Source organism: Trachemys scripta, chromosome 4 (genome assembly GCF_013100865.1).
Source record: "Trachemys scripta elegans isolate TJP31775 chromosome 4, CAS_Tse_1.0, whole genome shotgun sequence".
In the NCBI taxonomy this organism is placed as follows: Eukaryota; Metazoa; Chordata; order Testudines; family Emydidae; genus Trachemys; species Trachemys scripta.
Genome location: NC_048301.1, coordinates 112,419,077 through 112,443,827, shown reverse-complemented (window position 1 = coordinate 112,443,827; position 24,751 = coordinate 112,419,077). Strand labels below are relative to the sequence as shown.

Genomic DNA, 24,751 nt, shown 5'->3' with positions numbered 1-24,751 from the left:
TAAAATAGATCATTTCTCCTACCCCACAGTTGAGACTGAATTAGCTTCTGTTTGGAAAGTGCTGCCTACAAGTGCAAAGTGTTGCTGTTCCTAGACTAGACTGAGACGAAGCAGGCTTGGGATTTGCTATAATGGAGCCATCCATAAAAAGCTGGAAAAACATGACCGTTCTTGACAAAAACTAGATACCTGGCAAATCAGGAGTAGGCCGGACAGTGACATGGGTGCAGGGCACAAATTGTAAGGCCTCATCCAAAGCCTGCTGCAGTCCCTGGAAAGACTCCTGCCAACTATAATGGGCTTTGGATCAAACCCGTGTGGGAGAAAGGAAGGGATATTTTCCTTGCTGAAATAAAGTAATGACATGAGCAAATCCAAGGAGAGGATGTGCAAGACAAGCATGCCTTTGGTTAGACACTTTTCCTTTGGCCCTGCTTGTGCCTGGAAGGCTTTCCTATCACTTGCAGCAATCCAGGCACATGGCACACATCCACTTCATGCACAGTAGATGCGTCCAATGAATGGGAGGTGAAGGTATGTGCAAAGGCAGAATGTACCCGCACACAGCTGGCCAAATCTGTGTGCACGCTTTGTGTATGTGTCAGGGTTTGCACAGCTCTGCACTGTATTTAGTGTGTGTGTTGTCTTTTCTCTTTTTGTTCTGACATTTCCCCCCCCCCCACCTTGGAAGGGAAAGCTGAACACATGATCCTTCCAAAGCCCACTGAAGTCCATGAGAGTCCTTCCATTGTCTTGACTGGGCATTGGACAGCGCTAAGGGGACCAGCAGCATAAAATCCCCCTCTGTTTGCATCACCCATCTTTCCTCCCCAAATGTGGCCCTCTATGTGGCGTCGCAGTGATGAAGTGAACGAGCTGTAGAGTGCATTGTTGGTGTCTGTGGCTTGGTGTCCAAGGTTCTATCTGCTGCTCCTGAGGCATTAAGGGAGTCGAGCTGTGAAATTTGTCGTTGCCCAATTTGCTAATATTTGCTGTTTTATGCTAGGTTCTTGTCAAGTTTGGCATTCCCAATGCTGGCATGATTCCGTGCTGTTCTGAGCGCGCCCTGGGACCTTCTACTAATGAAGAGCTCGTCTTCTCATTTCCAGTTCTCTTTATTTTCTTGGTGTAGTTCTTGAGCAGTAGCTAATCAGGAACATGGAAAAGACCAATAGATCCCCATGTAACCTATCCCATTCAGCAACACTAATCTTAGTTAAGAGTGTTTTGACTGATTGGACTATTTTCTGTGTAAATTTATTTATTTCTTGGTGTTTTTAAAAGGGGGAGACCCACATTCCATCATTTTAAAACCCAGCTGGTTCAGTTCCATGTTCCGTGTAGTAATGTTTGACCATTACATGTGTGTATTAAACTTTTGCTGTTCTCTGCAATGCGTACAGTCCTCGACTTTTGGTGGTTTTTCAATAACACCATATAACATTGTATCCTGTTACTGTAGGATCCTGGGCCATACCTGTACTGTTTTAAAAACTGCTGCTTTAAGGGGGAGAAATTTTTTTTTCCTATTTGAAGTTTTTAAAAATATTGTAATTTTTTGTGTGTATTGTCTTGTAAAATAAATATTCTAAATATAACTGGATTCCCTCTGTTGCTTGGGGGGGGGGATATGCGGTCTGTCTGCTTATCTGACCCCATTGCCATAGTATCTGTGTGCTTCTGGTTGATAATAGACTTTGAGACACACCTGTGAGGTAGGAAAGTATATTCTCATTTAACCAATGGGGACGTGAGGCATGGGGGTATCTGTGGTAGAGCCAGAAGCTGAGCCCAAATCACCTGAGTCCCAGCTCAGTACCCCATTTGCTAGCCCATTTTTCCCATCCCTATTGGTGCTGGCCTATGATTAGGTGTTTGTATTTCTTTTTCTGCTGGTTCTTTTGTTACATGGTGGGGGGTGGGGAGGGTTGTGTCTGAGTGTCCAGGAAAGCCAACTGAGGGATATAGAAGTAGGGATTTGAACAACTGTAGCTAATAAAAATATTCAGGACATACCTGCTGTGCTATGAGTGTGGTGTGTCTGTCTAGCTCATTATAGAGGTTTGACCATATCACAATCACTCCATGGGTAGGCATGAACTAATTAGTTAATGCTAGGGAGGAGACTAGGTGGAGAGACAGTGCTGTCTAGTGGACAGGACACAGGCCTAGGAGTTAGGAGACTCTCTGGTTCTGTTCTTGCCTCTGCCACTGATCTAGTGTGTGACCCTGGGCAAGGTATATCCGTGCCTCTGTTTCCCCCTCAAACCTCTTGCCTGTCTTGTCTTCATGGATTGTAAACTAGTCAGGGCAGAGGCCGTCTCTCACTGTGCACAGCACCTTGCACAATGGGCCCTGGCCTCAGCTGGGGCCTCTCTATACTACCCTAGTATTACTAATAAAAGGGGATGTTGTTGATCATGGGCCAAATTCTGGTCTCTGTTACACTGGTGTAAATTGAGAATAGCTTCATTTGAAAAAAGAAAAGTGGGACTGTAACTGGGATCAGAAGCTGAGCCCAAGAATTAGGAGCATTAGCTTGGCTTGTGAGGGCCCGTTAGTGCACTATTAGGGGGTGTTTTGGGTCAAGAATCAGGTGGGGGGGGGGAGGGAAGTCATGCTAAAGGGGAAAGGAGGCAGGACGAGGAAAGCAGGGAGTCTTTGCAGATCCATGATTGAAAAGGATCAGCCTAGCTGCTTAGAGATGATGTACCGGTAGTAGTAATAATACCACCACACTGGCATAGCAGGAGGCAGTGCAGTTTGTGACCAGTGCATTTCCAAACCTGTGCAGGGATAGCAGCATAGCGCTGCCCTGCACTCAGCTTGCCTCCAGGTGGCGCTATAGTCCCTCACCTTCAAGAGAATAAAAATCCACTAGAAAAAATGACACCTCGCTTTTCACCCTGGCCCGGAAGTTACTCTACACATTGTGTGTGGCTGGGCCAGGCCAGGCCATGAACACATGTGACATGGTTCCTTACGAGATTGTACTGCGTGAAACAAGATGTGTTCCGCTTCTATGGAAACGTGACTGTAAGAGAGATTGGACCATGTCCCAGAGCTGCAGCTCTACCCTTTCCCTGTGGGAGACTCCCTAGCCATCACCTTGCCTCCCTTCCTCCCCTTGACAGTGGGGCTGTGACATAGTACCATTGTGACATCAGAGGCAAATCAGCCTCTTAATTTTAAGGCAGTGAGCCTTCTTGTATTTACCCTAGTGGAAATCAGGAGTGGCTCCTAGAAGCCAGTGGGGGTACAGTGGCACGAGACCAGAGTCTGATCTCTCTCCCTCCTCTGTGATGACCTCTGCAAGCTCTCTCCTAAAGCAGCAAAGCCACCTTTATACATTCTGACAAAAATTCCCTGCTTCTGTCCATTGTCTGTGTGGCTGACATCTTCTGGCCAGCTGCCGAATAGCAGGTTTGCAATCCTAGCCCCTTTGCAGATAGTAAGGATTTCAGGCTTCTCTAGCTAGGGAAGTGGCATAACTATACCAGTCTAATAATACAGCTGTAGATATACTGGTATAATGCCTCGTGTGGATACTTAGTCAGGAGTTACACTAGTATAACTACCCTGTTAATTAGACCACTACAACAAACGGCTAAATTGCCCCCTGTAAACAAGCCTTTCTATTCAGCCCATCCTTGTAACAACTGGGCACACGTTACAGAAACGTGAAGCAAATTCCTGTCCACAATTGGTGGGAGTCACTTCTCCCAATGGCTGAGCCTCCAGAAGCACCTCTCATTAAGAAAAAGCTACAGTGAGCTAAGGATGTCAATGGCCAAATTCCCATGATCTTCAGTGGAGCAGGATTAAGTTCCACCCAGCCTCATGCAGCTCATAACAATTTCCCAAGGTGCTAGAAGGTTTAAAAACAGCCTTCCACTGTCTGAGTTTGCCTGGAAAATCAGCTCTGCAGAAGCCACTGTGGGAACACTGTAGTGCATTGTGTTCTCTCTGACAGCCCCATCTATATGGCTGTTGTCCTGTCTAACGTGGTCAAGGCAGGGCTACTCTCTTCTCCCCCCCCCCCCCCGACCATGTCAAAACTCAGTTTCCCAGTTAGCAGCAGCAGGAGCCCTATGGAGCCAGGAGGCAGGTGCTTTTACAGATTGATCAGCAGTAGTGCATGGGGAGGGAGTCACCATTCCACAGCACCCCAGCCTCTTAGCACCCAACCGCCAACCTGGCTTCTGACCAATTATCTGAGATTTTGTACCTCATTCTGCTGTGAATGTAGATTTCATAGACCATAATTAAGATACATTTTAAGCTCATGGGGCTTTCTTCTTTGCTGACCTTGAGGGAAGCACTGGTTTCGCCTTGCCCCTCTCGATCTGAATCAGTACTCCTGGGCTCCACCATGCTTTGCTATTTTGCGCTTCACATTAGCAAGGCGTGACCCACTTACAGCTACTCTCAGAACAGCAGGAAATTGATCTAATTTATAGAGGCTCTTCCATGTTTCGTGGTACAAAGCGGGATTTTCTAAATGCGAATGGTGCAAACAGTGTTCAATCTATTCTCTCTAGTGTTCAGCTCTCTATCTTCCTCTTTGTTAGATTTATCAATAACAATATTTATAACAAACTCCAAAACAGAGTAAGAAAACTGCAAGCCAGATTCAATCTATAGGTATCTCCTATGAAAAAGTGAGAGAGAATGAATACAGGGCACTAAACACCATAGCTACGCACATGCAGGCCAGCAAGGGGCCATTGATGGGCCTGACTGATTCTCCGATATGCTAAGGTTCCTTTTATGCTGCAAAGGAGCCTGAAAGGAGATAGAAATGCACCCCTGTTGACACTCCCAGCTGATGTAGCGCTGGTATAAGGGCTCTATACTGGGACCAGAACTAATCAAGAGTCCTGGCCAGGTTGTCCTGCACTACAGCTAATCTCTGTTTCCTTCATGCCAGGGTGGGCTGCTCTAACTTATCCGGGGAGCCAGGTAGGCCCTAGAATACAGTGGGTACAAAGATGGCTTAAAGGTATCTTCATCCATCTCTCCACCCCTGTGCGTGGCCCAAGTGTAGGAATGGAGTATGGCAATCCAGCACGATACAGTGTAGATTCAGCAAACGCATTCTTCTCAGTGAGGGCTGGGGTTCCACTTTCAAGCCCCTGATGTTTTATATTTTTCTAGTAGGTTTCATTTGTGTGGGTTTATATGTTCAGTAAAATATACTGCAGGAGTTGATGCTTTATATTGAAGTCAATGAAGCAATGCTGCTTTAGCACTACGGAACTGAGGATCTGGTCCACCTCGTTCACTCTTTGTGCACCATCTCGTGACACTTTTTCCTTGATGTTCCGCTACTCAGCTGCCCTGTATAAGAGGAGAAAACAGTATGAACTTTAAAGTTTTAAACCATCTTAGTTGCCCCTGGAGCTGCCTGACACTGTGCAGCATTAACATAAGACTTTAAAGTGATGGTTCTGTTTTATGACTGTTGATTTCAATGGTAAAATGAACAGGAGTACTTGTGACACCTTAGAGACTAACAAATGTATTTGAGCATAAGCTTTCGTGGGCTACTGCCCACTTCTTCAGATGCATAGGATTGAACATATATTGAGGACACACACACAGAGAGAGAGAGAGAGCATGAAAAGGTGGGAGTTGTGTTACCAATTCTGATAGGCCAATTAAGTAAGAGGAAAAAAAACTGTTGAAATGATAATCAAGATAGCCCAGTACAGACAGTTTGATAAGAAGTGTGAGAATACTTACAAGGGGGGGAGAGATTCAATGTTTGTAATGGCTCAGCCATTCCCAGTCTCTATTCAAGCCTAAGTTGATTGTATCTAATTTGCATATCAATTCAAGCTCAGCAGTTTCTCGTTAGTCTGTTTTTGAAGCTTTTTTGTTGCAAAATTGCCACCCGCAGGTCTGTCATTGAATGACCAGACAGGTTAAAGTGTTCTCCTACTGGTTTTTGAATGTTATGATTCCTGATGTCAGATTTGTGTCCATTAATCCTTTTGCATAGAGACTGTCCAGTTTGGCCAATGTACATGGCAGAGGGGCATTGCTGGCATATGATGGCATATATCACATTGGTAGATGTGCAGGTGAACGAGCCCCTGATGGTATGGCTGATGTGATTAGGTGATGTGATGATGTCACTCGAATAGATATGTGGGCAGAGTTGGCATCGGGCTTTGTTGCAAGGATAGGTTCCTGGGTCAGTGTTTTTGTTCAGTGATGTGTGGTTGCTGGTTAGTATTTGCTTCAGGTTGGGGGGGTTGTCTGTAAGCGAGGACAGGTCTGTCTCCCAAGATCTGTGAAAGTGAGGGATCATCTTTCAGGATAGGTTGTAGATCTTTGATGATGCTCTGGAGAGGTTTTAGTTGGGGGCTGAAGGTGACAGCTAGTGGTGTTCTGTTATTTTCTTTGTTGGGCCTGTCTTGTAGGAGGAGACTTCTGGGTACTCGTCTGGCTCTGTTAATCTGTTTTTTCACTTCAGCAGGTGGATGTTGTAGTTTTAAGAATGCTTGATAGAGATCTTGTAGGTGCTTGTCTCTGTCTGAGGGATTGGAGCAAATGCAGTTGTATCTTAGAGCTTGGCTGTAGACAATGGATTGTGTGGTGTGTACTGGATGGAAGCTGGAGGCATGTAGGTAAGTATAGAGCTCAGTAGGTTTCCAGTATAGGGTGGTATTTATGTGACCATCGCTTATTAGCACAGTAGTGTCCAGGAAATGGACCGCTTGTGTGGATTGATCTAGGCTGAGGTTGATGGTGGGATGGAAATTATTGAAATCATGGTGGAATTCCTCAAGGGCTTCTTTTCCATGGGTCCAGATGATGAAGATGTCATCAATGTAGCATAAGTAGATTAGGGGCATTAGGGGACGAGAGCTAAGGAAGCGTTGTTCTAAGTCAGCCATGAAAATGTTGGCATACTGTGGGGCCATGTGGGTACCCATAGCAGTGCCGCTGACTTGAAGGTATATATTGTCCCCAACTGTGAAATAGTTGTGGGTGAGGACAAAGTTCAGCCACCAGGTTAGCTGTGACATTATCGGGGATACTGTTCCTCATAGCTTGTAGTCCATCTTTGTGTGGAATATTGGCGTAGAGGGCTTCTACATCCATAGTGGCCAGGATGGGGTGTTTTCTGGAAGATCACCGATGGATTGTAGTTTCCTCAGGAAATCAGTGGTGTCTCAAAGATAGTTGGGAGTGCTGGTAGCGTAGGGCCTGAAGAGAGAGTCCACATAGCCAGACAATCCTGATGTTAGGGTGCCAATGCCTGAGATGATGGGGCGTCAAGGATTTCCAGGTTTATGGATCTTGGGTAGCAAATAGAATACCCCTGGTCGGAGTTCTTGGCATGTGTCTCTACAGATTTGTTCCTGTGCTTTGTCAGGGAGTTTTTTTAGCAGATGGTGTAGTTTCTTTAGGTAATCCTCAGTGGGATCAGAGGATAATGGTCTGTAGAATGCGGTGTTAAAGAGCTGTCTAGCAGCCTCTTGGTCATATTCCAATTTATTCATGATGACGACAGCACCTCCTTTGTCAGCCTTTTTGATTATGATGTCAGGGTTGTTTCTGAGGCTGTTTGTGTTTTATGCTTCGGATGAGTTTTGTCCATTTTGAGGTTGAGCACTTTGGAAAGAGAAGGAAAAGTTCCCCTATGCTTATCTGAGATGGCAGGCACTATTCCTGCCGGAGCTCCCGTATTGGCTGAGAAAGGGTAACATCAGTGACCAAGGAAGCAAAGTAGAACCAGTAAGAAGCAGAGTTTCCATTTCCCAGCTGCTGGGAGGGGCCAGTTCTGTGCACTATTTGGCTGGAATACAGCAAGGCCCACATTTTCCAGTTGGGCTCCCTGTGGTTAATTGCCTAAATCCGTATGTACGTGTCTCAGGCAGTGAGCTGACAGTCCAAGACATTGAGCACTTGTGGTTCCCATTGAAATGTTGGCCCAGCTCGTTATGACTCCCACCGTGCTCCATGCCATCACATCACAGCAGGAATCCCATGCTCACAGTTTCATGCTTATTAAAGCAAACAACCACAGTGTCCCCGCATGACGCACTGTGTGCCAGGGCCCCGGGAGCTTTTTAAATGAACACACTGAGAATCAATTGTCAGGGTAAGGAACTAGCAGCCTGACTGAATCCAGCGGGCCTGGCTGGAGGTCTAGGAAATGGCTGGCAAAATGCCCAGCAGAAGGTCTTAGGGAAAACCTGGAATTGGTTTGTTCAGGACAGTCTCTCTGCTTTCGTCAGGAAGGTGGGAGCAGGCTCCACCCTACAAAACTTGTATTGCTGTATGTGGGTCAGGCTCTCTGGGTGAAGGGGGTGAGGGTGAGTGAGCCGGATAAGGGACCTGGACACAGAATAAATCCAGCATAAAGAGTGCACAGCAATCCCACGTGATTTCTTCTTCCTTCCACGGAGTAAACAAAAACACATGCACCTGCACAGACGTGCAGTGAGGGGTTACTCGCAAACACATTTGGTGAGCTTTGATCCATCCTTCCTTAACAAATAGATTTCTACCCACACAGCCACTCCCTTGGCAATCCTTTCTTCCCTTGATACCTCCTCCCTCCATACACTGTCCCTTAGGAATCTAGTTTTATATGACAATCCATATTGCAATGCATCCCCTGCCCCCAGCATGCATATACACTTGGGAATTCATTTCTTTGGGGGGGAGGATCCAGTTTTGATGAACTGGATTAAACCCCCTTTACCCTTCTCACTCACACTCACTCACACCCCTACCCACCCACCCACCCACCCATGTGGGGTCCTGTTTTACTGAGCAATCCAGAATAACACTCCTCATGTACCCTCCACCACCACCCCTCGGTGTTCTTCACCACAAGGAATCCAGTTTGCTGCAAGCATGCTCGGGATTCCAAACGGAGAGAGATAATGCAGCAGCTGCTGCTCCTCATGGCAGGCAGAAGTTCAGCGCTGTGCTGTGGGGAGAGCCCCTAGTCACAGAGCCAGTCCTGGCTGTGAGCAATCAGCTGGTCTGGGAGAGAAAAGAATTCCTGGGGCAGTGACCCGGATTCCACATTCCTGGGGGAGTAATGAGGACTCAGGAGACTGAGATGACCCACTCCTAACCTCCCCATTTGCCCCCTCTTGGCCAGTCCTCCGGATCCCTTCTTCCTCCAGCATCCTGGCCCCTCTCTTCTGATTGGTCTGCCCACTCTCCCTCCCATCTCATCTCCTCCGCTTCATGCAGACTGCAACGATGCATTGTGGGAAACTCCCAAGGTGTTTTTTTTCCCTCTTCCGTCCTCCCTCCCTCCTCTCTGCAGAACATCCAGCTTCCAAGGTGTGACTTGTACAAACAACAGTCTGGGGAGAGAAGGTAGGGGCTGCTGCTTTTCTTACCTACCCTTCCATACATGCCAGACCCAAGGAGGGAGAGAGGAGCACACAGGCCTGAGTCTGTGGAAGGCAGTGGGGGGGGGGGGGGGGGGGGGGGGAAAGAGAGTGCTTGCATGCAGGTGAATATAGAGAGAGAGATCTGGATCTGCCTGTTAAAGGTGTGTGTGCTCATTTCTGCAGCTCTCTGTGTGAGGCAGGTCATGGGACTGCCATGCCAAATGTGTTTAGACTGCCAGTAATTGTCTCTATTGATGCATTTGTCTCTACCCACACAGGCAGGGCAGTCTGGCCAAAACAACAGCGAATGCAGAGGAGAGCTCACTTTGAATGCCTTCCATTCCAAACCCTGCTCTCATATGTCATGCCTTACTCCCTGAAGGTCAGATAGCGAGGGGAGACATTCACACAAGTGTGAGCGCTGCATGTGCCTAAAATCCAGATGCACAAACTGAATGGCTCTGTGTCACTTGCTTATTTCCTTCGCTTGCTTGGTTTGCAGGAGGTACCACTATTGCATAATTATTGCTGAGGATGCTCCTGAGAATTTCCGCTGTGATTTCTGGGGGGAACGTTTAGCATTTGTCCTAAAAACGGATTAGAAAGGGAGAGCGGCAGCAGCATGCTGGAAATACAGACCTGGTTTTAACGAGATAAAAACACAGATGGCTAGATTAGGAAATCCGTTTCTCTTTTAAACTGCATCATCAGCTAAAATCTCTTCAATAGAAAAAGGGAAACGGGGCCTTTTAAAAACAAATTGCCAGCCTTTGTTTTGGATTCTAGCTGTACATTTTTTTTTTTTGTCTTGAATGGATTATCTTGTTCATTCTCATTTGCATTCTGCATTGACGGTTTCATTTCTCAGTTTAATTAGTCATTAATCCTGCAGGCAGGATGCTAAACAAACAAATACACTTTGAAATTCCCATCAACCCAATTAGCTGCTATTGACATTTTGAAAAAAAAAATCCTTTGCATTCTCCCCCTCCCCACCCCCACATTGTGCTAGAAACAGCTATGTGTCAGAGTCTGCCAAAGTAAAGGAGATGGACTACAGATGCTAGCTACAATAAAGCTTCCTTTCAGCTGTCATAGCAGGTTATAACAAATGAGGGGGACGTAGCAAGGACACAGACAAAGTTGGAATCACCTAGCCTATGGCTGCAAAGAGGCACCGATATATTGATTATTGTAGGGAAATGTGCCTCTCTTTAGGAATCAGATGGTAAGAATGTGTGTTTAATGTACCGTTTCTGGAGTGTTTTAGGAAAGAGGTTTTTATCTATTCAGATGCTTTTGCTTCCACTTTTTGTCTGTGTATCTTCACAATAGAAGTGTGAAAATGCCTGTAGATTTGGTCTCTTTGCTCCTAATTAAGCTGCGTGTGCATATCCATCAGAACCAGGATCACATGGAGCCCGGAGGTAGGTAGGGGACAGTTATTATCCATGAATCGATGCCATCCTGTGCAAACTTCTCCTGCATGGAGGTAGCAGGGGGCAAGAGCCTGGGTCTGCCCATGGCATTTCCATCTGAAGTGGGGGTTGGTGTAGGGATGGCATAAGGAGACACAGGAGGGATTGAGATGACTTGGTCACTATTCACCATCTAGAAGTTTGACCTTCATGGTTTTGACCTTCATTGTTTTCTTTCTGGGTGAGGGGCCAGGCTCCCAACACGATTAATCTTTTAACCCTGTTGCATGGCAGAGACGTGCCAAGGACCATCTCAGGCGCTCATAGACATGCACATTCTTCGGGAGTCTTGTTCCTTTATTACCACACACTCCTCTGGCTGGCTGCCAGGGCCACAGTTCGGCTAGTGCTCTGGCACAATGGCATCTATTCTGTTTGGTCAAGCCTCTGGCTGGGAGTCGGGAAAATCATTGCAGCCAGGAGCAGGGATATTTTATAGCCAAGTGTTTGTTGTGTGTGTTATAATTAACATAGAGTGATGAGGCAATGGAGGCTGGTCATGTGCTCTTCAGTAGATCCTTTATTGGCATTAGCACTGTGTCAGAGAGAGAGAGAGAGAGAGTGCAAATCTTTTGTTGCTTAGCTTGGTAAATCACAGGTGTGCATTGCCCCAGGGGATGTGTGCTCTTCTCAGCTATCAGTCCTAGCCTCAATCTGAATCCGTATCCGCAGTGGATTCATTGATTTCAAATGCAGAGCGACAGATTTAGGCCTGTGTCTGTAATCCACAGAGTGTAAAATTTGGGATCTTGTTTTGTGCATTCAAAATCGCTCCTCCAATCTTTTTGTCTGCCCCAGCACAGCTAATAGGGGAATTGCTGGTGACACAGATAGGGCATTATATAGTCCAGAACTCAATTAAGGGAGAACAGAAGGGACTAGTTATTAGGAACATTAATAAGCTAAACAGAGCTGTCAGAGGCAGGTTGTTTGTTTTATTTTATTTTATTTTGCAGTGTCCGAGATTGTCCTTCCCCTTTCTCTGGTCTGTGATTCACTGTACTTGAGAGGGAGAAGAGTCTGCTGATTTACAATCAAGAAGCAGACTTGAGGGCTAGGAAGGGCTTCATGAAGGGGGATAAAGTGTTGTCAATCCTCTGGAAATCACAATCTGCCATTCAGGGTTGAGCACACAGGAAAAATCTCATGAGATCAGTCAGAGAAGTAGCAGACAGGTGACGCTGCAAGCCTGACATGTAGATCATAATGCACAACAAAGGAACTGAATCCCATTCTTGCTGAGTTTTGCCATTGATTTCAAAGGGAGCAGGATCCCAATTTCTGGGACACCCACAAGGGCATGGGAACAATTCATATAGTGGGGGTGCTGAGAGCCATTGGACCCTGTAAACCACTTCAGGCGCACCCCCAGTTCCAGCACCTATGGACACTCACCATCTTGGCTGATGCACCAGAACTAGCGGGAGTGTTTACAGCTAAAGCTAAAGAGCCAGACACTGTAGCAGGGAGCTGTAACACATTCATATGCTCTGTGAACCGAATGCTGAGGGGGACACGTAACGCACACTGACTCTGGCTGGTAGGTTACAATTGCATCAGCACTGTAAACCCATTACTGAGCAGAAAATCTCGAGCGATTGCCCTCATCAGGCTCGTGTACTCTACGAGAGGCTGGTTATTCCCTTCTGAAGCTGCCAAAGGAGACTACGAAGCAGGGAACATAGACACTGGTGAGCAGAGGTGAGCTTTTCCTGAGACACTCTGAGCACCTAGCTTCCCGCACTGAGGGAAACACTGAGTGGAGTCAGACGCAACATGGCATGAGGCTAAAAACAGGAAGGGGAAATCGTAGGCTATAAAGGAGGCTTTGCAATTGACATTGATCTATTAAGTCAAGGTTAAAAGAACATACATGGCCTCTAATGTGCTATAGCAAAGGAATGCTGTTGGGGTGACTCTTCAATGGGCTTTAAGACATTGGTGGCTTCTCCATCCTCTTCTGTCAATTATACCTTCCTGCAGATCTCCCAGAAATCAAGAGCACATCCTCAGAAACATAAGCACTATTTTTCTTCAGGAGTGCAAGTCTCAGAGGCTAGCATACACCCAAGGTATATGGCAGCAGTGAATTGGGTCACTTCTGTAGAATTTGGAAAGTGCTTTATAATTCTGCAGGGAGAATCCTTGAAATCTAAAATATTGGATTGGTTGAGGTTTTCTTTGTTTCCTTCCTAATGTGGAAAAAAGACAAAAAAGAAAAAGTTGAGCTGAAGCTGCTTTTTGGCATAATTAGCCACATGGCAACTATATATTTCATGTCCTTGGGAGATGTGGTGGGATTATTTACTGCTGATATGATAGGAAATAGCCAGCTTGTGTTTCCCGTTCCAATCTCCCAAATGGCAGAGTATTAAAACAGTGAAACCCTGAGTCTTCGCCTCCTCAAATTAGCAGAGCTAGCCTAAGAGCTTCTTTATTGCTTCTTGCCACAAGGTTATAACATGATGTTGGAAGTGAAATTCCATTTTTCTGTACACAAAGAGCACCTAAATATGTTAGTTGGAAGGAACTATATTTTAGAATTAATAAAACCACACACACACACACAAACACCAAACCAAGAAAGGAACAAAAGTAAAATCTCCATGAGAGCACAGTGTGTGTCCCTCTTCTATACAGACTATAGCCATTCTGAAAACAAAATGGCTGCTGTCTCAATTCACAGAGACAGTGCTTGAAATTTAAAGCTATAGTATGCATGAGAACATAAGAATAGCCATACTGGGTCAGACAACAGTCCGGTATCCTATCTTCTAACAGTGGCCAATGCCAGATGCTTTAAAGGGAATAAACAAAATGGCAATTATCAAGTGATCCATCCCCTGTCATCCAATCCCGGCATCCCAGTCAGAGGCTTAGGGTTACCCGGCGCATGGGGTTGCATCCCTGACCATCTTGGCTAATAGCCATTGATGGACCTGTCCTCCATGAATTTATCTAGTTCTTTTATGAACCCAGTTATACTTTTGGTCTTTGCAATATGCCCTGGCAATGAGTTCCACAGGTTGACTGCATCTTGTGTGAAGGAGTATTTCATTTTCTTTATTTTAAATGTGCTTCCTATTAATTTCATTTCTTGTTTTATGTCAGGGGGTTCTCAAATTGGGGGTTGGGGTCCCTCAGGGGATCGGGAGGTTAGTACTTAGGGGGTTGTGAGCTGTCAGGTGCTGCCCCAAACTCCGCTTTTTCTCCAGCATTTATAATGGTTTAAACACATTTTTATATATTGTTAATTTATAAGGAGGTTTGCTATGTGAAAGGGGTCACCAGTGCAAAAGTTTGAGAACCACTGTTTTATGTGAATGGGTAAATAAAACTTCCCTATTCATTTATAATAATATATGGAGATATACCCATCTCATAGAACTGGAAAGGAGCTTGAAAGGTCAAGTCCAGTCCCCTGCCTTCACTAGCAGGACCAAATTTTTTGCCCCAGATCCCTAAATGTTCCCCTCAAGGATTGAACTCACAACCCTGGGTTTAGCAGGCCAATGCTCAAACCACTGAGCTATCCGTCCCCCCTACTCCTTTCTCTACACCAGTGATGATTTTATAGACCTCTGTCATATCCCCTCTTAGGCCTGGTCTACACTAGGAGGTTATGTTGAATTTAGCAGCGTTAAATCGAATTAACTCTGCACCCGTCCACACAACAAAGCTATTTAATTCGACATAGAGGTCCCTTAAATTCAACTTCTGTACTCCTCCCCAGCGAGGGGAGTAGCGCTAAATTTGACATGGCCATGTCAAATTAGGGTAGGTGTGGATGGAAATCGATGCTAATAGCTCCGGGAGCTATCCCACAGTGCACCACTCTGTTGACGCTCTGGACAGCAGTCCGAGCTCAAATGCTCTGACCAGCCACACAGGAAAAGCCCCGGGAAAATTTGAATTCCTTTTCCTGTCTGGGCAGTTTGAATCTCATTTCCTGTTTGGACATCGTGGTGAGCTCAGCAGCACTGGCAACAATGCAGAGCTCTCCAGCAGAGATGGCCATGCAATCTCAGAATAGAAAGAGGGCCCCAGCATGGACTGATCGGGAAGTCTTGGATCTGATCGCTGTGATGGCGATGAGTCCGTGCTTTCGGAGCTGTGATCGAAAAGACGGAATGCAAAGATCTACGAGAAGATCTCAAAAGCCATGACAGAGAGAGGATACAGCTGGGATGCAACGCAGTGCCGCTTGAAAATCAAGGCGCTGAGACAAGGGTACCAGAAGACCAAAAAGGCAAACGGACGCTCCGGATCCCAGCCCCAGACATGCCGTTTCTACGAGGCGCTGCATTCCATCTTAGGTGCGGCCGCCACCACTACCCCACCACTGACCGTGGACTCTGAAGATGGGATATTGTCGACGCCCGCTTCCTCGGAGATGGTAGTGGACGGGGAAGATGAGGAAGGAGATGAGGAGGACGAGGCAGTCGACAGCGCTTACAACGCTGATTTCCCAGACAGCCAGGATCTCTTCATCACCCTCACAGAGGTCCCCTACCAACCGTCCCAGGCATTAACCCGGACCCAGAATCAGGGGAAGGATCAGCCGGTAAGTGTTTTAAACATGTAAACATTTATTTTGAACAGAACATTAATATTAACTGTGGGTTTTTCATGATTAGATTGTCCTAGGCACTTAAAGTTTTAGTCTTGGCAGTGCAACTGCTGCAAAAAAATCTAACAATGTCCGGTTTATCTTGATTGGTTTGCCCTAGGCACTCTACTGTTTAGTCCTTGCCAGTGCAACTACAGTAAAATTCGGTCTATATGTCTGGGGATAGAGCAGAAATCCTCATGGGACATCTCCATGAAGCTCTCCTGGAGGTGATTGGAAAGCCTTTGCATGAGGTTCCTTGGGAGAGCGGCCTTGTTGTGTCCTCCGTAGTATGAAATGTTTCCGCGCCAGGCTATCATCAAGTACTCTGGTATCATTGCCTTGCACAGCATGGCGGCATACGGCCCTGGTCTTTGCAGGCTTTCACCAAGCATGCGTTCTTTGTCGCTGTCTGAAATCCTCATCAGAGTGATGTCGCTCATGGTGACCTGCTATGAATTAGGGGAATGTTAGTATTGTGACTGCTTGCCTGTTCCTTTACAGAACTGTAACCAGTGGTTTACAGCCATGCGGTGGAGGCGGGAGAGGGGCAGCATAGAGGGATCTTTCCCGGGGACAGCCACGAGGGGGTGGGACAGGGGCAGAGTTCATGCTTGCCGGATTGCTGGCAGCAGGAACTGGCCAACGCTAGGAGCATTGCTTTGAACGTGAAAGTAGGGCAGTGCTATTATTAAAGTTTTAAGCTGCCACAGGTCTACAGCTTACCATGTCAGCCTGCTACCCAAATTCCGCTGTCCTGTTCCGCTTGTGTGATCTGCACTGCAAGACCCCAGGCACTGAATGCGAAGGCCGAAAATTCAACCTTGTCCTGAGTGTGCATGTGATAGGTGCTGTGAATGGTCTTGTTCAGAGAAAGACAAATTTTTTGGTGAACAAAGAAAATAGTCTTTCTGAGGAATTCACTCCCTTTTTCCCATCCCACAGCTGTGACTGTCTCCCTACCTACCCAGTCATCAGACTCCCAGAGGCTGGTGCAGATTAGGCGTAGAAAGAAAAGGACACGGGACGACATGTTCTCAGAACTTATGTGCTGCTTCCGAGCGAGGCAACTCAGCAGACCCAGTGGAGGGAGAACATCTCGCAATACCAGCGAGCACACAGCGAAAGGGAGGAGAGGTGGCGGCAGGAAGACCAGCAGGCGACTCAAACGCTGTTTGGACTAATGAGGGAGCAAACGGACACGCTCTGGCGCCTTGTGGATGTTCTGCAGGACCGGAGGCAGGAGGACAGAGCCCCGCTGCAGTCTATCTGTAACCACCGTCCCCCGCCACAAAGTCCCATACCCCCCTCACCCAAAGTACCAAGAAGGAGGGGCTGCAGAGTCCGTGAAAACTGTCACTCTACCCCTGCAGACTGCTCAAGTAGCAGAAGGCTGTCATTCCCCAAAATTTGATAAGTCCTTTCCTTCCCACCTCACCCAAGCCCCCATCCCAGTTTCATCCCCTAACTGTCTAGTTGCTAATAAAAAATATGTTTCTGTTAATTACTGTTTCCATCATGTTTTTTTAGAGGACAGTCTGTTTGAAGGGGGGAAGGGGGTTGGTACAGACACGGGGGCAGGTTCAGCAGCAGGTCACACACACAGTGCAGTCACTAGGCACCCTGGTCAGTCTGGGAGGTGGTTTTCATTTTTTGTGTGTGTGTGTGTGGGGGGGGCGGTTAGAGATCTTATGCAGCGGTCCTTATCCTGGATCACAGAGCCACGCAGCAGGGGATCTGTAACCGTCCTCCCCCTGCCACAAAGTCACATAGCCCCCACACACAGAGTCCCGAACAGGAGAAGTGGCAGGCTCCGTTGAAACAATCAGTCCACCAGTGCGGACCACTCTAGAAGCAGGAGCCTGTCATTCCTCGAGTTTAGAAGCGTCCTCTGCATCACTACACTACGCCTGCTCCCCACCACAGTCTGCGTCCCAGTTTCAACACTTTACCGCAAAAACAGTAATAAAGAAAACGTTGTTCATTAACAAATTTTCAGTGATTTTATTTTTAAGCGTGGGTTGGAAGGGGGTGAACGGGGTATGAAACTGGAGAGGATAGTGAACGTTCACTGGGTAAAGAAACGGGGGCAGGTTCAGCTTCCCTGTAAACAAACTAAATAGTCACAGGTTACCCTGCTCACTCAGGAACCTGGCTTTCAAAGCCTCCCGGATGCACAGCACGTCCCGCTGGGCTCTTCTAATCGCACGGCTGTCTGGCTGGGCGTAATCAGCAGCCAGGCGACTTGTCTCAACCTCCCACCCCACCATAAAAGTCTCCCCCTTGCTCTCACAGAGATTGTGGAGCACACAGCAAGCTGCAATAACAATGGGGATATTGGTTTTGCTGAGATCAGAGCGAGTCAGTAAGCTTCTCCATCTCCCCTTGAGATGTCCAAAAGCACACTGCACCACCATTCTGCATTTGCTCAGACGGTAGTTGAAGAGTTCCTTTTCACTGTCCAGGGCGCCTGTATAGGGCTTCATGAGCCAGGGCATTAGCGGGTAGGCTGGGTCCCCGAGGATCACTATAGGCATCTCCACATCCCCAACAGTTATTTTGTGGTCCGGGAAGTAAATACCTTCCTGCAGCCATCTAAACAGACCAGAGTTCCTGAAAACACGAGCGTCATGAACCTTGCCCGGCCATCCGACGTTGATGTTGGTAAAACGTCCCCTATGGTCCACCAGTGCTTGCAGCACCATTGAAAAGTAGCCCTTTCAGTTAATATACTGGTTGGCCGGGTGGTCCGGTCCCAGGATAGAGATGTGAGTTCCATCTATAGCCCCACCGCAGTTTGGGAATCCCATCGCGGCGAAGCCATCTATGATGACCTCCACGTTTCCCAGGGTCACTACCTTTGACAGCAGTACATCAACGATTGCGTTGGCTACTTGCATCACAACAATCCCCACGGTAGATTTGCCCACGCCAAAGTGGTTCGCGACTGACCAGTAGCTGTCTGGCGTTGCAAGCTTCCAGAGGGCTATGGCCACTTGCTTCTGGACAGTCAGGGCTGTTCGCATCTGGGTGTCCTTGCGCTTCAGGGCAGGGGACAGCAACTCACAAAGTTCAAGGAAAGTTCTCTTCCGCATGCGAAAGTTTCTCAGCCACTGGGATTCATTCCAGACCTGCAGCACTATGCGGTCCCTCCAGTCCGTCTTGTTTCATGTGCCCAGAATCGCCGTTCCACGGCATCAACATGACCCAGTGCCACCATAATGTCCCCGGGATCCCGTGCTTTGTGGCAGGTCTGTGCCACTCTCAGACTTCATGTCCTCATCGTGCTGCCGTAGCCTCCTTGCCCGATTTCTCAGCATCTGCCTCTGGAAAAGGTGACTGATAAGGTGCGAGGTGTTGACAACGGCCATAACTGCAGCGATGGTCACAGCGGGCTCCATGCTCGCAGTGCTGTGGGGTCTGCGCTGTCACTCAGCAGAAAAGTGTGCGAACTGATTGCCCGCCGGCGCTTTCAGGGAGGGAGGGCGGGAGTGACGGTTGGATGACGACAGTTACCCAAAACCACCCTCGACGCATTTTTTTTCCCCAGCAGGCATTGGGGGCTCGACCCAGAATTCCAATGAGCAGCGGGGACTGCGGGAACTGTGGGATAGCTGCCCACAGTGCACCGCTTCCAGTGTCGATGCTTGCCCCGTTAGTGTGGACTCGCACAGTCGAATTACTGTCCTTAGTGTGGATACACACGTTCGACTTTGTAATATCGATTCCACATATTCGATTTAAGTGAAATCGAACTACTCTCATAGTGTAGACATACCCTTAGTCATCTCTTTTCCAAGCTGAACAGTCCCAGTCCTTTTAATCTCTCCTCATACGGAAGCTGTTCCAGACTCTTAATTATTTTTGTTGCCCTTCTCTGTATATTTTCCAATACCAATATATCTTTTTGAGGTAGATTGAACAGAACTGCATGCAGTATTCAGGGTGTGGGCATACCATGGATTTATATAGTGGCATTATGATATTTACTGTCTTATTTATCCCTTTCCTAATGGTTCCTAACATTGTTAGCTTTTTTTGCTATACATTGAGCAGATGTTTTCAGAGACAATCTGCAGTAGCAATGTACAGCACACGTCAGTGATGAGAGCTTGTATCTGTGAATGCCCATGCTATAAAAGGCCAGCTACTTATAAGCTGAACATGAACTAATGAAGGTGCTTACTGCACCTATGCTGTTCTAATGATCTTGGGTCTGCTCTCAATGGGCCTGCATTATGAAGTGGGTGGAAAAGCATCTTGAAAGTGCTGCATCACCAGACCTGGGACTGCTGACCTGCCAGACTTAAAGCAGCATGAGACTCCATAGACTTCCAGTGGATTGAAATTGAGCTGCTCAGAGATAACATGCTAGGAGTCGATTTGGCTCAAAGGGTCTCCCCAGCTGCCAATCCATGGACTCTCAACAGTCATGTAAGCTACTCCTTGTGTCAGAGGGAAAAATTCCCCTCAGAAATGGCTGCAGAAAGGAAAGTAACGGCCCGGGCCCTTTCCCTTCCCAGGGCCCTGCCTGACTGCCAGGTATGGAAATCAGCCTGATGTGAGGATAGGGCAAATAGCCTGCGCTGTCACTGAACATCCTCAGTGCATCAACCCAGGGTATAAAACATGCATCTGATGAAGTGGGTATTCACCCACAAAAGCTAATGCTCCAATACATCTGTTAATCTTAAAGGTGCCACAGGACCCTCTGTTGTTTTTTACGGATCCAGACTAACACAGCTATCCCTCTGATATTTGACACCAGGGTATAAAAGCATTGGTAACTCCCTGAGGCAGAGGGAATAAGAGGCAGGGACGGAAAAGTCCTGCAGAAAGCCATCCTAGGAACCATTAAGCTCTGGCAGGAAGTAAACATGCTCATTGTTATCACAGTTAACAACACATCTCATTGCTTCTGCATGCCCAATGAGTCACGCCTGCAAAATCTGTCCTTTCCCATCGGCAGCTCGCAGTCTGAGGTGAACAGTTAGATGGCTGACTGATAATGACATGCTTGGCGCCTTTCAGCTGTAGCTCTCAAACTGTTTTTACAAATGTGGGTACACATCATCATCATAATCATCCCCATTTTGCAGTGGGGGAAACTGAGGTATAGAGAAATGAAGTGACTTGCCCAAAGTCACCCTGAATTCATGGCAAGGCTGGGACTAGAACCCAAGTGTTCTGACTCCTATGCTGTTGCCCACCTATTTGACCCCTAGTGACATACGAGCAAAGGTGTCTGCAGGAGGGAAGGAATAATGTCACAAGGTGAAGGGAAAAGGAGGCAGATTTTTGGAAAAACACCTGTTGCTTTGGTTTCTCATGATATGATCAATCTCTGTCTTCTCACAGAAGGGTCCTGGAGCTTTTTGATGCAGCCTTGGGTAACTAAATCTCTAGTTCCTGGCACTGTGTAAAGCTTGGTGCTATCATGGGAATGTTTGCTGGGGGCTCCATTTGCTGGGTTCACATCCCCAAGTTTTGGGATGACCTTCAGTTTTGATCAAACTGTAAAATCTCAAAGCAAAACTCAGTGGAATCCTTGAACACGCCATGGTTTCTCAGCAGTCACGTGCACTTGCCAGATTCACATAGTTTCTCTTGGAAATCTTAACTCTGCCTCTGGTTAGTTTGAAATTGGGTCAGGTTTGCCTGAAAGGTCAGTGACCCTCTATCTCCCTTTCAGCCAGCCTGAGCTTAGTCTCCTATTTACTACAAAACCAAACCCAGGTAGTTTCAGATTTAGTTTCAAACATTTGGCCCAGGTTTACTTGCTCCCCTCACATGGCAACATGAAACAGTATCGCCCCCTGGCACAAGGGCCGGCTTTAGGCCTATTCCCCCGAATCGGGCCCCGCACCTAAGAGGGCCCCGCACTCCGGGTCTTCAGCGGCACTTTGGCAGCGGATCCTTCACTCACTCCAGGTCTTCGGCAGCGGGCCCCGTCGAACTATTCGAATCAGGCCCCGCACTTCCTAAAGCCGGCCCTGCCTGGCACAGCATTTTGTTCAAATCGCTTTAGAGAAATCTAGTGTTGCAAGGAGGACCACGTTTTGTTTGCTGTATTCCACAGCACCTTCTGCAGTTATATTGATCAAATGCTCAGATGGTTTTCAGTCTTCTGCTGGCTCCTCAGAAAATACCTCTTTGGTGATAGCAGTAATTCATCATGATTGCTATTTATTGTGTGTATTACTGTAGCACTTAGGAGCCCTCTGCTTTTCTACTTCTACTATGGTATTTTCCATCTGAGGTTCTTAAATCCTTTTATACACATCAGGGTAGCCTTGCCAAACCTCAGAGAGGTAGGTAGTGGTATTCTTATCTTTCACATGGGGGAAACTGAGACAGAGAGGTTACATGATTTGCTGACAGTCACACAGAAAGTCAGTGGCAGGGATAGATTTCCCCAGTTACAGGCTCATTCCCTAACAACTAGACCATGCTTTGCTTTTTAGCTCATGAGCAACCTATCTTCCCTTGCAAAGCTGACTCGATGTTTGCAGGAAGTTGTTCTCTTTGGGGTGCTTTTTCAAAGGGGATGAGTCCCAACCTCCCTGTTGTGGGAACAAAATCTAAATACTTTCACCTTAAATCCCCTGACTTGCACCTACAAAGCGGAGCAAGTACTTGGATTTTTGGATGCCAACTTTTTCATGTGCAAATTGCATCCTCAAAATGGAAACAGACCATTTGAAAATGTGGCCCTTTGTGTCACAGAAGGTTAGCTTTGATTTAAATCAGGGGTCTCAAATACGCGGCCTGCAGGCTGCATGCAGCCCACGGGGCTATTTCCTGTGGCCTGCCGAGCGCCCCGCGCCCACCCCCCGGCCTACCTCCAGGCCAGAGGTGGGCAAACTACACCAGCGGGATTGCCCCCCTCAAGCCCCGTGCCGGCTGGCATCACGTCCCTGTAGCCGTGGGGGGTGAGGGGGAGAAGCCGAGGGCTCCATCCGTGTGTTGCCCTGGCTTCCAGGCACGCCCCCCTGCAGCTCCCATTGGCCAGGAACAGGGAACCGCGGCCAATGGGAGTTTCGCGGGAGGTACCTGGAGGAGCGGCAAGCAGCGTGTGGAGCCCTGCATCCCCCTCCCGCAGGGGAAGCTATTGAAATTAATTGACATTGGGTATCCGTATTCCCCTAGGCAACTGAAAAACTCAGCCTAAGTTGATATAAGAGTGAAGGACGTGTGGCGATGGCTTACTTGTTTTGAAAACTACATATTAGTAACTGAGCTATTGTGAGGAGAATAAAGCTCTGTTCTCAGTAATCAGGCTATAGCATAAGCCATAGATCTAGATGGCCCAATACTGCTGAGCACTCTCAACTCTCATTGACTTCAAACAATGAGAAATAAGCAATTTCAATGGGAGTTGTCAGTGCTCACAACCTCCATGGAGACCCTCAGGGTTAGAGCCATAGTATTATGTATCTACCTATTTCCCTGAGAGATCATCCCCTTCCCTGACACACTGCCCCAGCTAAGGGCTGGAGCCGCATTGGCATGAATGAGAAGGGGTTACTGGCAGGGCATTCTCCATGGGGAGCCCTGCACTTCTATAATTTCTTCCACCCCACTTTGTCTGAAAAAGCCAAACCCAATGATCTTCAGGACGTGTCTTCTTTCCCAGGCATTTGGAAACAGGCTGTAAGGGCAACAAACCATTGTTGAGGAAGGCAGGTGAGTTGAGTGGGTAAGTGGCCTTATCCCTTGGTTGTGGGTCACGCTGAATGGCATTACCATGTTTCTGTTATGGTTGATGGTTATTCTGGGGTATTTTTATGTGATGTTGAGGGTACCTGCAGTGCGCTTTTCTAGAATGTGTCTAAATCCAGATAAATAAATCATTGTATAGCTCACACTCATGCCAGAGAATTCCCAATGCTATGAGAGCAATTTGTTTGGGGAAAGATTCTTGATTTAAGCAACCTGGGTGAAATTCTGAGGTGTGGTTCTGTGTCACAGCGTCTCTTAAGGCTACTCCACTTGCTCACAGCTGCGCCTAAAGGCACAATGTAGCTCATTGGTAGCATTAATAACAAAACAATATCAGTCACTTATACAGCACCCTTCATCCCAAATTATGGTCCTCCTGACCCCGCAGTGTGTAGCCCATATGTGTAGCAGTCGACCCCATGTTGCACCACAGGGCATCAAGACCTTGGTAGTGCAGCCAACTGCTGCACAGGGTACTGTATAGTGTTGGAAGAAAGGGGTATTTTGGTGCCACTTAAGCCCTATTTTCAAAGCTTAAGTGGTGCATGGGTCTCTGCACAGGGGTGAATTTCACTTTTAAGGCTCAGACTTCCTGCTTCAGGTCTCCTTTAGCTAAGGGTGAAGGTGCTGGCTGAAGAAGGCGCCCTTTGGGTGTTAAATATTGGGATTACCTGGAACTGTAGGTTCAGATTTTAGCAGCATTGATTTAGCATTTCATCCTTCTATGGAAGATAACTTGAGTTCCATGCATCTTAATATAGGGATTTTAGGGCAAGATCTGCAAAACTCAGGTCCTTCCTGCTCTGCCTGGAGACTGACAATCCTATGAGACTTTATAGGAAGGGTAGGGGTTTGCCCTGTTGTGCTTAGCCCAGGTTCCCTCCTTTTTCCAATGCTATGCAGCACACTGTGCATTGGTTGGCTGCTGTGTTTCAGAGATACTGTATGTACCCAGGCCCCGAACCTGGATTGTGCAGTGTGCAGGCAAACTATTGCACCCACACATTACACAATACAGGTTATTGTTCTATTAATGATACCAGTGAACTAGATTGTGCCTTTAGACGTAGCCCTGAGCAGCATCCCAGGAAAAGCCACGAGGGACTGTGACTCAGAGACACCCCTCTAAGGCACAATTCCTCCCCGGTTCCTCCCGCTGCGGTCATGATTTATTGCTGGTCAAATATACAGGCAGGAAATTACTATATTCCTCCGGTGCTGACTCAGCTACTCTGGCCAGTGAATAGGGGTTTGGTACCAAGGCCCCACTCATTCCTTGCCCACCTGCTCCAGGGTGTGCGGAAAAGGTTTAGTAGCTTCCGACTCTCATGTACCTGAACCTGAGGTCTGGGAAGCCCAAGTAGGGAGGTAAGCGGGTGGGGGCTCTTACTCCCTTGTGCTGGTGCATAATCTGAGTCAGCACCTGAGGATGATTTTTAATGATTTCATTAGATTATGAATACTAGCTCACTGCAATGGCCCTACTCTCCAGTGCTAATGTGACACCATGGCCTACCCTAATATGGAAGTTGGGGCTATATGGAATTGTGGTGTATTGAAAATTGTAGGTG

General features: G+C 47.3%; 1 protein-coding gene across 1 annotated transcript in view; it reads left to right on the top strand.

Annotated features, from left to right (window-relative positions):
* Positions 1-9,118: 9,118 nt before the first annotated feature.
* The window catches only part of CEND1 (cell cycle exit and neuronal differentiation 1), a 28,189-nt gene continuing 12,556 nt past the window's right edge, over positions 9,119-24,751 (top strand). The window contains exon 1 of the mRNA XM_034770421.1: positions 9,119-9,354. The gene's annotated coding sequence lies outside the window, so the exon portion shown is untranslated. The remainder of the gene's footprint in view (positions 9,355-24,751) is intronic.